General features: G+C 53.1%; 1 long non-coding RNA gene across 1 annotated transcript in view; it reads left to right on the top strand.

Annotated features, from left to right (window-relative positions):
• Nucleotides 1-454: 454 nt before the first annotated feature.
• The window catches only part of LOC139437327 (uncharacterized), a 29,412-nt gene continuing 17,490 nt past the window's right edge, over nucleotides 455-12,376 (top strand). The window contains exon 1 of the long non-coding RNA XR_011647100.1: nucleotides 455-1,143. This is a non-coding gene — a long non-coding RNA (uncharacterized lncRNA). The remainder of the gene's footprint in view (nucleotides 1,144-12,376) is intronic.

Below are 12,376 nucleotides of genomic sequence, written 5' to 3'. Positions count from 1 at the left end.
TTCCATACACCCAGGTTCCATAACCCCATTCACCTCCAGCCCCCTCCAGCTCACACTTCACACCAGACCCACACTCACCAGATGCCTCAGTCTAACCCCCCACATTTCCCGCCCCACGTTTCCCACGTGAGTGGCTCCCCTGGCTGTCGTAGTGCTTAGCTCGGCACCCTGTGCTTCCCGTCTAGACTGTAAACTCCTGTAACCAGTTATTAGCATCGTGTAGAACCAGCCAAAGGGTGATGAGTGCAGCTGCAGGAGACGCGGGGAGGATGAAACTGGTCCTTCCATGCCCCTCCCCAGAGATAAGGTCCTACAGTGCTGGAGGGGATGTGCTCTTTATTTAACACGTACACTTTTTTTAAATGTTTTTTTTTCATTTGACCTTTTAAAACATTGCATTAAAATAGTTTGTCTCGACCCCTGAGTTTTTGGCCACGCCTTCAGCTTCGCCCCTAGCCCCAGCCCTGCTGGAGGGTCTGGGGTTCCGCCCCTGGCCCGGCTCCCTCTTCTGGGCAGAACCCTCGCGTGACCACAGGCTGCGGCTCTCATTTCCTGAGAGGAGGCCAGCTCCGCTCCTCCGCCGCCTCCACCCCGCGGGGGACCCCCGGCCTGTGAGATCGACCCGGGCGCCTTCGGGGCCACCCCTGCCCTTGGCCCGCGGCGTCTGCCTTGGAGGCGTTTCCTGGGCGCGGGGCGCCAGGCTGGTGTGCGCCGGCGCTTTGGGGAAACGCGGTGCAGGCGGCCGGGGCGCGGGGAGAGGAGCGGGAGCGGGAGCTCCAGCGCGCGCCGCCTGGGTGCAGGGGGCGGGGTTGGAGGGAGAAGGGCTGGGAGAGGAGAGGAAAAAGAAGGGGTAACTCGGGGCTTGGGGAAAAGGGACAGACCTCCGTGCGTCCCGAAGCCTCGCGGCGTGGAACTGTGGGGAGGGCCGGAGCAGGGTCGCCCGCGGACGGTGACGCAGCCGACGCCGAAGCGACACGGGGCGGCGGGCGGGACTGGGGTGAGCGAGCCCGACGTTCAAGGAGGCCCCGAGCCGCGGGACGAGCGCCACCGTCCTGCCAGGCTTCAGCAGAACGTGCAGGAACGCGGCTCCTGTGGCAGGTGGCAGCAGTGACCGGCAGTGAGGGACCTAGAGCGACAAACACTGTGAGTCCTCTTACCTGAAATACCTGAAAAGGGGCTCCCAGAGGCTGCGGAGAGGGCAGAGGGGCGTCTCTGCTCAGCGCGCGCTTCTGTTGGGGGCGATGGAAACGTCCTGAAGACGGGTCGTGGCCTTCCAGGCCTCCTTCCTCGTGGGGCGGCCTGAGCCCGCCGCCTTCCCCAGACCCGCGAACAGGCCCTGGGCTGGGCCCCTTGCGCGGCTGTGAGCACAGTCGTAAATGTGGGGACTCCCACCCAACTCTGAGCACAGTGGTAAATGTGGGGACTCCCACCCAGCTCTCAGCACAGTAGTAAATGTAGGAACTCCCTCTGGGTCTGAGCAAGTGGGAAACGTGGGGACCCCTCCTGTCCAAGCACAGTGGTAAATGGGGGGACCCCTTCCCGGCTGCTTGAGGTCAAGCTCGTGCCAGGGCAGATGCTGGCCTGGGGCCGTTCCCTGGCAGTCTGGCTCCGTGGCCCTTCTCACGCCCGGCCTTGCCCGCTGGCATGGCCCATCCGGGTGGGCAGGGGGCAGGGTCCTGGGCAGCTGGCCTTGCTCTCCTCTCTCCACAGCACGCGCTGCTCCACCCCGAGCCTGTGCCGGTCGTGCTTCCTGGACCCGGCACCTGCAGGCCACCCGGGTTGGGTCCCGGGGCTGCAGCCGGGGGGCGGTCCTGATCTGCTGGCCTGCGGGCCGGGGGCGCCCTGCAGGTGGGTCGGGCCCTCCTTCTGACCGAGGGTTTTGGCTCGCGCTGGGCGCCGACAGGCCGCCACCGACGTGCCGGACGGAGCCGTGTGCTTGAAAATGGTTAAATGATTTATGCGTGTCTTTTACCACACAAAAAAGTACGACCGAAGACTTGGGGTCCTCCCCCGGCTCTCGCTCTGTTCCTGAACTGCAGTGCGCGTCTGGCGTGAAGTGGCGCCGGGAGCGCCATGTCTCAGCGCGGAGTATCTAAGGCCTCATGGAGAATAAGCTCCGCCTTGTTTTCAGTAGAGTCGTGCATGAAAAATTACGTTTTACCAGGGGTCCTTGCCCTGCGCTTCCCTCCGAGGCTCTCCGTGCCTCCTCTTGTCGCGCAGAATCCCCCCAGGAGGCTGGAGACCCCAGGCGCGCCCGTCCGCTCTGCCCACCGCCCCCCCAAGGCCTCCCGACTGCTCTGCCCACCCCCCCAAGAGCCCCGCCCCGCTCTGCCCACCCTCGAGGACCTCCCCCACATGCTCTGCCCAGCCCCCCAGGCCCGCCCGTCCACTCTCCCCCCCCCCCAAGAACCCCGCCCTTCTCTCCCCACCTCCCCAGGGCCACGTCTATTCACTCCACCCACCTCCCCCCCCATCGGCCTTGCCTGTCCTCTCTGCCCACTCCCCCAGGGCCTGCCAGTTCACTCCGCCCACCTCCCACCGGGCCTTGCCCTCCAACTGGCCCATTGCGAGCACTCAATAAAGTGCAGGATGAAGGAAGGAGGAAATGAACGGGTGACTTGCTGAGCACTGAGGAATGACTTTGGAGTCACACTGCCTGGGCTCTGGTCCTGGTACAGCCACGTGTTAGCTCTGTGGCAGCAGCACCATCAGCCTCAGTTTCCCCATTAGGAGAAAGAGGGCAGGATGTGACGAGCACGTGCTCAGGTGAGTATGTTTGTGCCCTCACTCAAGACCCACTCTAAGGGCTAGGAGAACACACACATGCACACACATGCACACGCATGCACGCCCACGTACTTCACACCCAGCAAACGAGGAGAGGAAGACAGGACGTGGCTCTGTGGGCTGCGTGGGCAGGTCTACGCCTCTGGGGTCTTGCACCTTTTCAGAGGAACCCGGAAGGCGTGGAAAATCTTGTGGAGGAGGAACGTGGTTTCCTGGGCTGTAAGCTGGGGGCACAGGCCGTCGGGGCGCTCGGCGGGGATCTGAGATAACACAGCACTGGCTTGAGCGCAGTGAATGTGCGTGAGGTAAGTGACCGGAAGCTTCTTGACTTTCATCCCTGCCCTCACCTTCTTCCCGGAACAGTCCAGCCACTGCCGCTGGAGCGCGGGTAACTGCAGGGCGGTGGAGTTGGGGAAACGCTGGACTTGGAGAACGTCTGTGGGCCCGGGAAGGACACACTGGAGGTCAAAGGAAGCTGGAAATTCCCTCGGGAGATTTCAGAGCCGGGTCCTTCCCCAGCACGGTGGATGGTGCAGCTCCCGTGCGGGCAAGGCTGGGGTGGAGGGAACGGGCCGGAGAGCGTCTCCAGTGCAAGGACCCAGGCACCCAAGGAAACGACCTCAGGGCCCAAGTGGTAAATGTGGGGCCCCTCCAGCTCCGAGCACAGCAGTCAATGTGGGGACCACAAGTCCAGGAGAAACGACCTCAGGGTCAAGTCCAAGGCCCCGGAGAGTCAACTTCCTGCCTCCCAGTCTGCTTCTTCAACCCCTGCATCCACTGCCCCCCAGTGTCCTGCCCCCCCTCCATCCACTTTACTCCCCTCCTGCCCCCCTTCATCCACTGCCCCCAGCCTCCTGCCCCCCTCCATGCTCCACCCTCCCCACTTCCTGCTCCCCCCTCCATCCACCACCCCTAGCCTCCTGCTCCCCCTTCCATCCACTACCCCCAGCCTCCTGCCCCCCTCCATCCACCGCCCCCCAGCCTCCTGCTCCCTCCTCCATCCACTACCCCCAGCCTCTTGCTCTCCCCTGCATCCACTGCCCCCCAGCCTCCTGTCTCCCCTGCATCCACCGCCCCCCAGCCTCCTGCCCCCCTCCCTCCACCGCCCCCGCTTCCTGCCCCTCCATCCACCGCCCCAGCCTCCTGCCCCCTCCATCCACCGCCCCCCAGCCTCCTGCCCCTCCATCCACCGCCCCCCAGCCTCCTGCCCCTCCATCCACTGCCCCCAGCCTCCTGCCCCCCTCCATCCACTGCCCCCCAGCTTCCTGCCCCCCTCCATCCACTGCCCCCAGCCTCCTGCTCTCCTCCATCCACCGCCCCCCAGCCTCCTGCCCCTCCAGCCACTGCCCCCAGCCTCCTGCCCCCCTCCATCCACTGCCCCCCAGCTTCCTGCCCCCCTCCATCCACTGCCCCCAGCCTCCTGCTCTCCTCCATCCACCGCCCCCAGCCTTCTGCTCCCCCCCTCCATCCACCACTCCCAGCCTCCAGTCCCCCCTCTGTCCACTTCCCTCCTGAGCGCCTGTTATGTACTGAGCATGGCACTGGCCCTCAGACTCAACCTCGACCACAGGAGTTCACGGCCTCACCCTTAGGGGCCTATGGTCCAGCCGGGCACCCCAACAGGCTCAGTAAGTGAGGGGCTCTGGAGGAATCCCTGGCAGGGGGCCCTAAACCAGGGTGGGTGGGAGCCGGGCGTGGCTGGCCAGGGGGAAGCACAGAGCAGCAGAGGAGGAGGGTCCTGGGAACGGGAGGGCAAAGGCCTGGAAGGGCATTGAGAGACCACGTGCTCAGCAGGCTCAGGGTCGGTCAAGCGCAGGGCGGGCAGGAGCCTGCAGAGGCAGGCGGGCTGCAGGCCGTGAAGGGCTCCCCCGAGGGAGCACAGTGACCTCCGCTCATTCAGAGGCTAACGCTGGCTGCAGGGGGTGATGAGTTAGAGGGAAGCGAAATTAGAGGAGCGGGGACGGGTTAGGGGTGGACACTACAGCGATCCAGGTGAGCGATGGTGCCGACCCTACCTGGGGCACTGGAGAGAAGCAAATACCTGTTAGGAGACAGAACAGAAGGAGGCTGCTTAGGCATCAAGTGTGCCCCTAGCCTCCCGCTTTGAATGCTCAGGTGAATATTAATACATGATAAGGGAGGGCAGCTGCCGTCGAGCCCGTTGTCCCTGGCAGTGGTCTGATGCTTTGTGAGCATGATCTCTTCCGATCTCCACCAGAGGACTATGAGGCAGGGTATTATACACATTTTACAGAAGGGGAAACCGAGGCAGAAGCAGCTGAGCCAGTGGGGGTGGGATCAGGCATCTTCTCTCAAGGTTCCTTATGTGCCAGTCAGCAAGCAGGGAACGAGGGAATGCAAAAGGAAGGTGACGTCAGTACGCAGAACCATTCTGGACGGGCCGCACCTGGCCATCTGTGCAGCGCCGCGGGGACGGACAGTTGGGTGCGTTGGCCGGGATCGCCGGAGAAAGCATTTCTTATAAATGGAACCATACAACATGAGGGTTTTTGGGGTCTGGTTTCTTTCATTTAGATCCTGTTGTATTTATCAGTATTCATTCTTTTTATGGCTTGATAATGTTCCATGTTATGGCTGCACCACATTTTGGTTATCCGTTCATCCGCTGGTGGACATTTGGGTGGCTCCTGGTTCTTGGCTGTTATGCTGCCGTGAGCATTTGAACACAGGTTTTTGTGTGGACATGTGTATTCAGTCCCGCTGGGTTTATACCTAGGTGTGGAATTGCTGGGTCATGTGGCAACTCTATGTCTTCATTTCGGGGAAGCCATCAAACTGTTTTCCACAGTGACTGCAGCATTTTATATTACCACCAGCAATGGATGAGGGCTTCATTTTTCTCCTCATCTTCACCTATTCCTATTTTTTTTTTAAATTATAGTCATCCTATTGGTTGTGAAGTGATTTCTCATTGTGGTTGTGATTTGCATTCCCTTAACTACTGTATTAGTCAGGTAAAGGGGTGCTGATGCAAAGTACCAGAAATCAGTTGGTTTTCATAAAGGGTATTTGTTTGGGTTAGAAGCTTACAGTCATAAGGCCATAAAGCACAAGTTACATCCCTCACCAAAGTCTGTTGCCACATGTTGGAGCAAGATGGCTGCCGTCTCTGTGAGGGTTCAGCCTTCCTCTTCCTCCTAAGGCTCCGTGGTCCCAGCTCCTTCCTTCTCAGCTGTAGATTAGTATAAGGCTTGTCCCTCTCCCTGGGCCTTGTATCTTTGCAGGCTCAGCTGCTCTACTCTCCTCACAAGGTCAGCTGTAAACTATCAGGCTCATACTCTTCTGGGGCTGCAGGATCCTGTCTGATGAGCTGCCGCTCTTCCTCTGTGTTCTTCCTCTCTGTGTGTTTACTTCTCAGGGCTCCAGAATCAAAACTAAGCTCTCTCCTCTGCTGTGTGGTTTTTTTCTGTATCTGCCCACCAAGGGGCGGGGACTCAACATCCTGCCGATGTGGCCGAATCAAAGCCCTAATCATAATTTAGTCAAGTAAAAGTGAAACATGTGACTTTAATACAATCTAATATGCCCAAAGGAACAGACGAGTTTACAAACATAATCCAATATCTATTTTCAGAGTTCACAAATAGTATCAAATTGCTGTAATTTCTAATGATGTTGAACATCTCTTCATGTCTTATTGCCATTTGCATATCATCTTTGAAGAAATGGCTATTCCAGTCCTTTGCCCCTTAAAATTTTTTTTTTGTCTTTTTACTGTTAGGTTGTAAGATGTCCTTATATATTATGGGTACTAGATCCTCTTACAAGGCAACAGTTTTTGTATATGATGTAAGGTAGGGGTCATAAGAATCACATTCTTTTGCATACTGTCTTCTTGTCCTAGCACTATTTGTTGAAAAGACCATTCTTTTCCTTATTGAATGATCTTGGCATCCTTGTCAAAAATCAATCAGCCATAAATATATGGGCTTATTTATAGACTCTCAATTATATTCCATTGGTCTGTGTGTTTATCCTTATGCCAGTGCCATGTTGTCTTGGTTATTGTAGTTTTTTCATAAGCTTTGAAATTGGAAAGTGTGAGTCCCTCAACTTTGTTCTTTTTTTCCAAGATTGTTTTGGCTGTTCTAGGTACCTTGCATTTCCATATGAATTTTAGGATCAGCTTGTCGATTTCTACAAAAAGCAGTTGGAATTTTGTAGGGATTGCATTAAATCTATACATCAGTTTAGGTAGTATAGCCATCTTAATAATATTGTCTTCCAATCCATTAACATGGAATAGCTTTCCATTTAGTAAGGTCTTCTTTAATTTCTTTCAACAATGTTTTGTGTTTTTCAGTGTACCAGTGTTGCACTTCCATGACTAAATTTATTCCTAAATATTTTATTCTTTTGGATCCTATTGTGAGTGGAATTGTTTTCTTGATTTCATTTTTGGATATTTATTGCCACTGTATAGAAATACAACTGGTTTTGTATTTTGAGCTTACATCCTGCAGCTTTGCTGAACTTGTTTATTAGTTCTAATTGTGTGTGTGTGTGTGTGTGTTATTCTGGATTTTCTATATATAACATCATGTCACCTGTGGAAAAAAAAAGAGAGAGAGAGAGGTAGCTTTATTTCTTCCTTTCCAATCTAGATGTCTTTTATTTATTTTTCTTGTCTAATTGCCCTGGTTAGAACTTCTGTTGAATAGAAATGGTGAGCACAGACATCCTTGTCTTCTTGATCTTAGGGGAAAAGCTTTGTCTTTCACCATTAAGTATGATGTTAGCTATGGGATTTTTATAGATGTCCCTTATCTGGTTTAGGAAGTTCTCTTCTCTTCCTTGTTTATCAAGGTTTTATCATGAAAGGATGTTAGCTTTTGCGAGATGCTCTTCTTTGGCTATTGATGAGTCTGGGTTTTTACACTTTGATCTAAGAGGTCATCCTTTGAGAAGAACATGGGTCATGTGCTCCTACCTGAGGAAAAGGGAAAGCTGCACCCAGGCCAGAAGACCCATCAAAACACAAGACCCCTGGGTGGGGTCATTCTGCCCACCCTAGGGCAGTGGGGAGTTCCTGGAGAGCTGCTTTTCTCCAAGAGATGCAAGACCTGCAGAGGCCAGGCCTGGAACGTTGTCTTCTGTTCAGCAAGGTGGTTACGTTTAGACCTATTGCTGATACTGGTATTAGAGGGACTTGGTGAGCTTTCTTCCTCGAAGGCCACAGTATGCTCAGTCCTCTGTTCTGCTACTTAGATGATGACAGAAGGAACCAAAGAAAAGGCCAGCGTCTGCTCTACTGTACAGACCAATATGGTCCTTTCACATCTCCACATTGCTCTTGAGGATAGCCTCCTCCTTCAGGCATCTGGACTCTCTCCCCAGCTTTCAATCAACAAGTAACAGAAAATACCTGCTTTCAGGATCAATATGAGTGAAATCCAGAGAGCAGAGTAATTCTGCTAGGGGAAAAGACAGTGACATAATGCATGTAAAGATGTCTATCCCCAGGGCCACCATTCTGTTCCTGTTGTGATGTTACCCCGGGACCACCATTTCATTTCCGTTGGGGATGTTTACTCCAGGACCACCATTTCATTCCCATTGGGATGTTTACTCCAGGACCACTAGTTCATTTCTGTTGGGATGTCTACCCCAGGACCACCATTTTGTTCCTGTTGGGATGTCTACCTCCAGAGCAAAGGGCCAGGTTGAGTCCTGCTGCTGGAAGGGTTGGATAGCCAAGCAGGAGCCTTGCCGCTCCATCCCTCTGTGTCCTTGGGGGCCTCTGTGCTAGGATATCTCTTGGGCACTCCCTTGTGTAAGGTTTCCAGCCTTCCAGTCATACCTCATAATATCTTGATGGTTAATCTGCAGCTTCATACATAATGAGAAAATCCAGTCCCAGAACCATTCCTGTAGGAATCAAAAGCAGGAGGGCAAATTCAGTTCACTTCCCTCCCCCAGCCCCTTTTCTTCAACACAGATTACTCAAGTGGTGTGTCTTTAGAGAGAGAGCCTGCGATGGGACTCAGTCTACCCCAGGTCCTGCATTATCTCCTGGGCTCAGTGGTCCTCGAGAGAACCCAGCAATGGATATTACCAGCCCTGGTGGACAAGAACCCACATGCACCTTCTTTCCTTCCTGCAGCTCCATGCCCCAGCGTTCACGCTTTCCCCACTGGGGCTCAGGTGAAGTGCTGAACCTCAGTTTTGTCACGTGTAGAGGAAGACACCAGCCCTGGAGCCCCCTAACGGCTGGTGTGGAGACGGAGGAACTAGGAGCAGTACTACGTTCTGCCACAAGTCCATAGACCCACAGACTGGAGGGTAGCTGGTCCCGGGGCAAAGGACGTTGTGGTTTCAGGGGTCCCCAACAGGGAGGTCTCCAGCATCACGCCCGTGGAGTGTCAGGTATTCGAGACTTCATCCCGAGGTGGCGTAGGCCATCCGTGGGTCTGAACGTTGGCGAGCGCTCCGGGGCTCTCGGTGTCGCTGATGCCTTCGTAGTGACCTCCGCCTCGGGGACCCAGCAGCCGCCTCAGACCCTACGCGGCGGGGCCAGCTCTGCCCCTCCCCCGGGCCTGGCAGTGGTTTGCAGCCTCCCCCGCCCCCCGCGCAGTGGACCCCCGCCGCCTGAGCCTGGGCTGCTGCGGCAGGCCCGGGCTGGGGCTGCTCGGTGGTGGTCCCGAGGCCCAGCGGTAGTTACGTCCCGTTGCTCCCAGAGGCCAGCCCCCAGCACTGGGATCAGGGTGGTGGACTTGGACAGCGTCGCGCCCATCAGGCCCTAGAGGAGATGCCTGTGCGCCAAGGCAGGAGGAAAACCGCATTAATAAAAACTTGTTTTTAAAGTTAAATAACGGAACTGGTAGGTTCTAAGTGAGTGGAAAGAAAATAAGTGCTGATATGCATTGGATTAAGAAAAGCCATCCCTGAGAAAGTGAGCGGGATTGGGGTGCGGTCAGCGGCGGGACTGGGGGGGCCTGACCTGGTGTCCCCTCTGCCCCCCCCCCCGGCCTCTGTTTGCCTCATTTAAGTCTTTAAATGTGTGGCTCCACGTCCCTCTCTGGGGCTCTGGACAGTCACATTTCTCCTTTGGGCTCTGGGCCACGGTAGTTGTATGTGTTAATCCTCTTTAGTAAATTAATCTCTGGAATAAGGAGCATCGTAGCCTTGGGTGAGTCCGGCAGGTACCAGGCGGTAGAAGAGGTGAACGTGGGCCAGGGCAGGGGGAACTTGGCTGGGCTCCCCTCACTTTAGGAGTCTTAGGAGCTCTTTTTTTTTTTTTCTTGTTTGTTTGTGTTTTTATTTCTTTTTAAAAAGATACATAGACCACAAAAAAATGTTACCTTAAAAAGTATAAGAGGTTTCCATATACCCACACCTCACCCTCATCCCTCTCCTCCCACATCAACAGCCTCTTTCATCACTGTGGCACATTGATTGCATTTGGTGAATACATTTTGGAGCACTGCTGCACTGCATGCATTGTAGTTTACATTGTAGTTTACACCACCCCCCCCAGTACATTCAGTGAGCAATGGCAGGATACATAATGTTCAGCATCTGTCCCTGCAAAAATGCCCCATGTCATATCTCTTCTTCCCTCTCCCTGCCCCCAGCAACTACCATGACCACTTTTGAAATAGCTCCATGGGCATGCAGGATGATGAAAGCATATCTATCTATCTATATATAGATATAATTTTATATATATTTTGCTCTTTTTTCTTTCTTTTTTTAAAATTTTTTGTCTTTATTTGTTTTTTTAATGTTACATTAAAAAAATATGAGGTCTCCATATACCCCCCATCCCCCTCACCCCCTCACATGATGATGTCCATCATCATGAGACATTCATTGCATTTGGCGAATACATCTCTGAGCACCGCTGCACCTCATGGTCAATGGTCCACACCATAGTCCATGCTCTCCCACAGTCCACCCAGTGGGCTATGGGAGGACATACAGTGTCCAGTAACTGGCCCTGCAGCACCACCCAGGACAACTCCAAGTCCCAAAAATGCTCCCACATACATCTCTTCCTCCCACTCCCTACCCCCAGCAGCCACCATGGCCACTTTCTCCATGTCAATGCTACATTTTCTTCGATTACTAATCACAATAGTTCATGAATAGAATATCAGCAAGTCCATTCTAATCCATACTCTATTCCTCCATCCTGTGGACCTTGGAATTCTTGTGTCCACTCCACATCTGTAACAAGAGTGGGCTTAGATTCCACATGGATGCTGGGTGCAATCCTCCTGCTTTCAGTTGTAGGCGCTCCTGGCTCCATGGTGTGGTGGTTGACCTTCTTCAACTCCATGTTAGCTGAGTGGGGTAAGTCTAACTCAGCTTTAAGAATGAATACACTACAAACACACGTGATAACATGGATGAATCTTGAGAACCTTATGCTGAGTGAAGCAACCCAGGCATTGAAGGACAAATACTACATGACCTCAATGATATGAAATAAGCAAGCTGCCTCAGAGAGCTAGAGACTGGATGATAGGCTTAAAGGAAATTGGGGGGCAGAGGAAGGATGTAAGCTGACACCTACATGGGTGAAATCTATGATAAGCTGGAGGTAAGTATTTGTACAAGGAAGGGATAAAATGGGGGCATAGGGTTACCTTTGGGTGGGGTGTTGTAGGCTTGAGGGGGGCTAGGGATGGAAGGATGGGTAATATTGCCCAAGAAATTGGGGGGAGGGTGGGGCAACATACGAACATAGGAGATTGTCAGATATTTGGTTGAGAGTATAATGCTGAGAAAACTTTTTCAAAAATATAATAAGGAAGGTTACCTGTTTAAGATGCTTAAAGGGGATAATCTGATGCAAGACAGGCTCCTAGGGAGTGTGTGAATGCTCATTTTGCCATAGTGGGTTATATCACTGGATAGAGCCCCATATAATGAGAGTGAAGGTATACCCACATCCTGGGGAGGACTGATGCCATCAAATAGAGGGACTTGTATGTCTCAAGAGAAATGGTGGCTCCCAGGGCATTAGGGCAGTTGAGCATGTCAAGCCCTCACCACTGTTGCAAGTATCTCTGAACATGGGCCTTCAATAATGAAGATTGACTGTCACTGTGGGCCCCAAGGGGAGGGGAAAGAGGTATTGAATAGATGGAACCAATGTAACTTTGTGGGCAATAGAAGTGTGCCACAAGAGTATGCAAGGATGGATATAAGACATGTTAAATTATGCCAAAAATATATAGGGGCTGATAGGCTAAAATGTAAATCATAATGTAAAACATAAGATAACTAAAAATTTAGAAAATCGTATAGTCTAAAATATAAACCACAAAGTAAACCCAAATGTTACCTTGTTTGAAAGCTATTGTATCAATAGCTGTACATCAGTTTCAGTAAATATAGTATGAATATGTAAAAAGATTATTGCTGTGGAAGGGAAAAGGTTTTATGTTGGATATGTGGGAGTATTGTATATTGTATATATGAATTACTGTGATCTAAAACTTTTGTGAAGATAAGCTTAATAATTAGGCGCTCTTGACCTTGGCTGGGTCACTGGGTGAGGTACACAAGGGAAGAGCAGGAGTGGGGCGGGGAGGGCCACGCACCTCTGGCTGACAGCCAG

The sequence above is a fragment of the Dasypus novemcinctus genome, chromosome 22, assembly GCF_030445035.2.
Source record: "Dasypus novemcinctus isolate mDasNov1 chromosome 22, mDasNov1.1.hap2, whole genome shotgun sequence".
NCBI classification, from domain to species: domain Eukaryota; kingdom Metazoa; phylum Chordata; class Mammalia; order Cingulata; family Dasypodidae; genus Dasypus; species Dasypus novemcinctus.
Note: the sequence above shows the minus strand (reverse complement) of the source record. Positions and strands in the feature narration are given on the sequence as shown.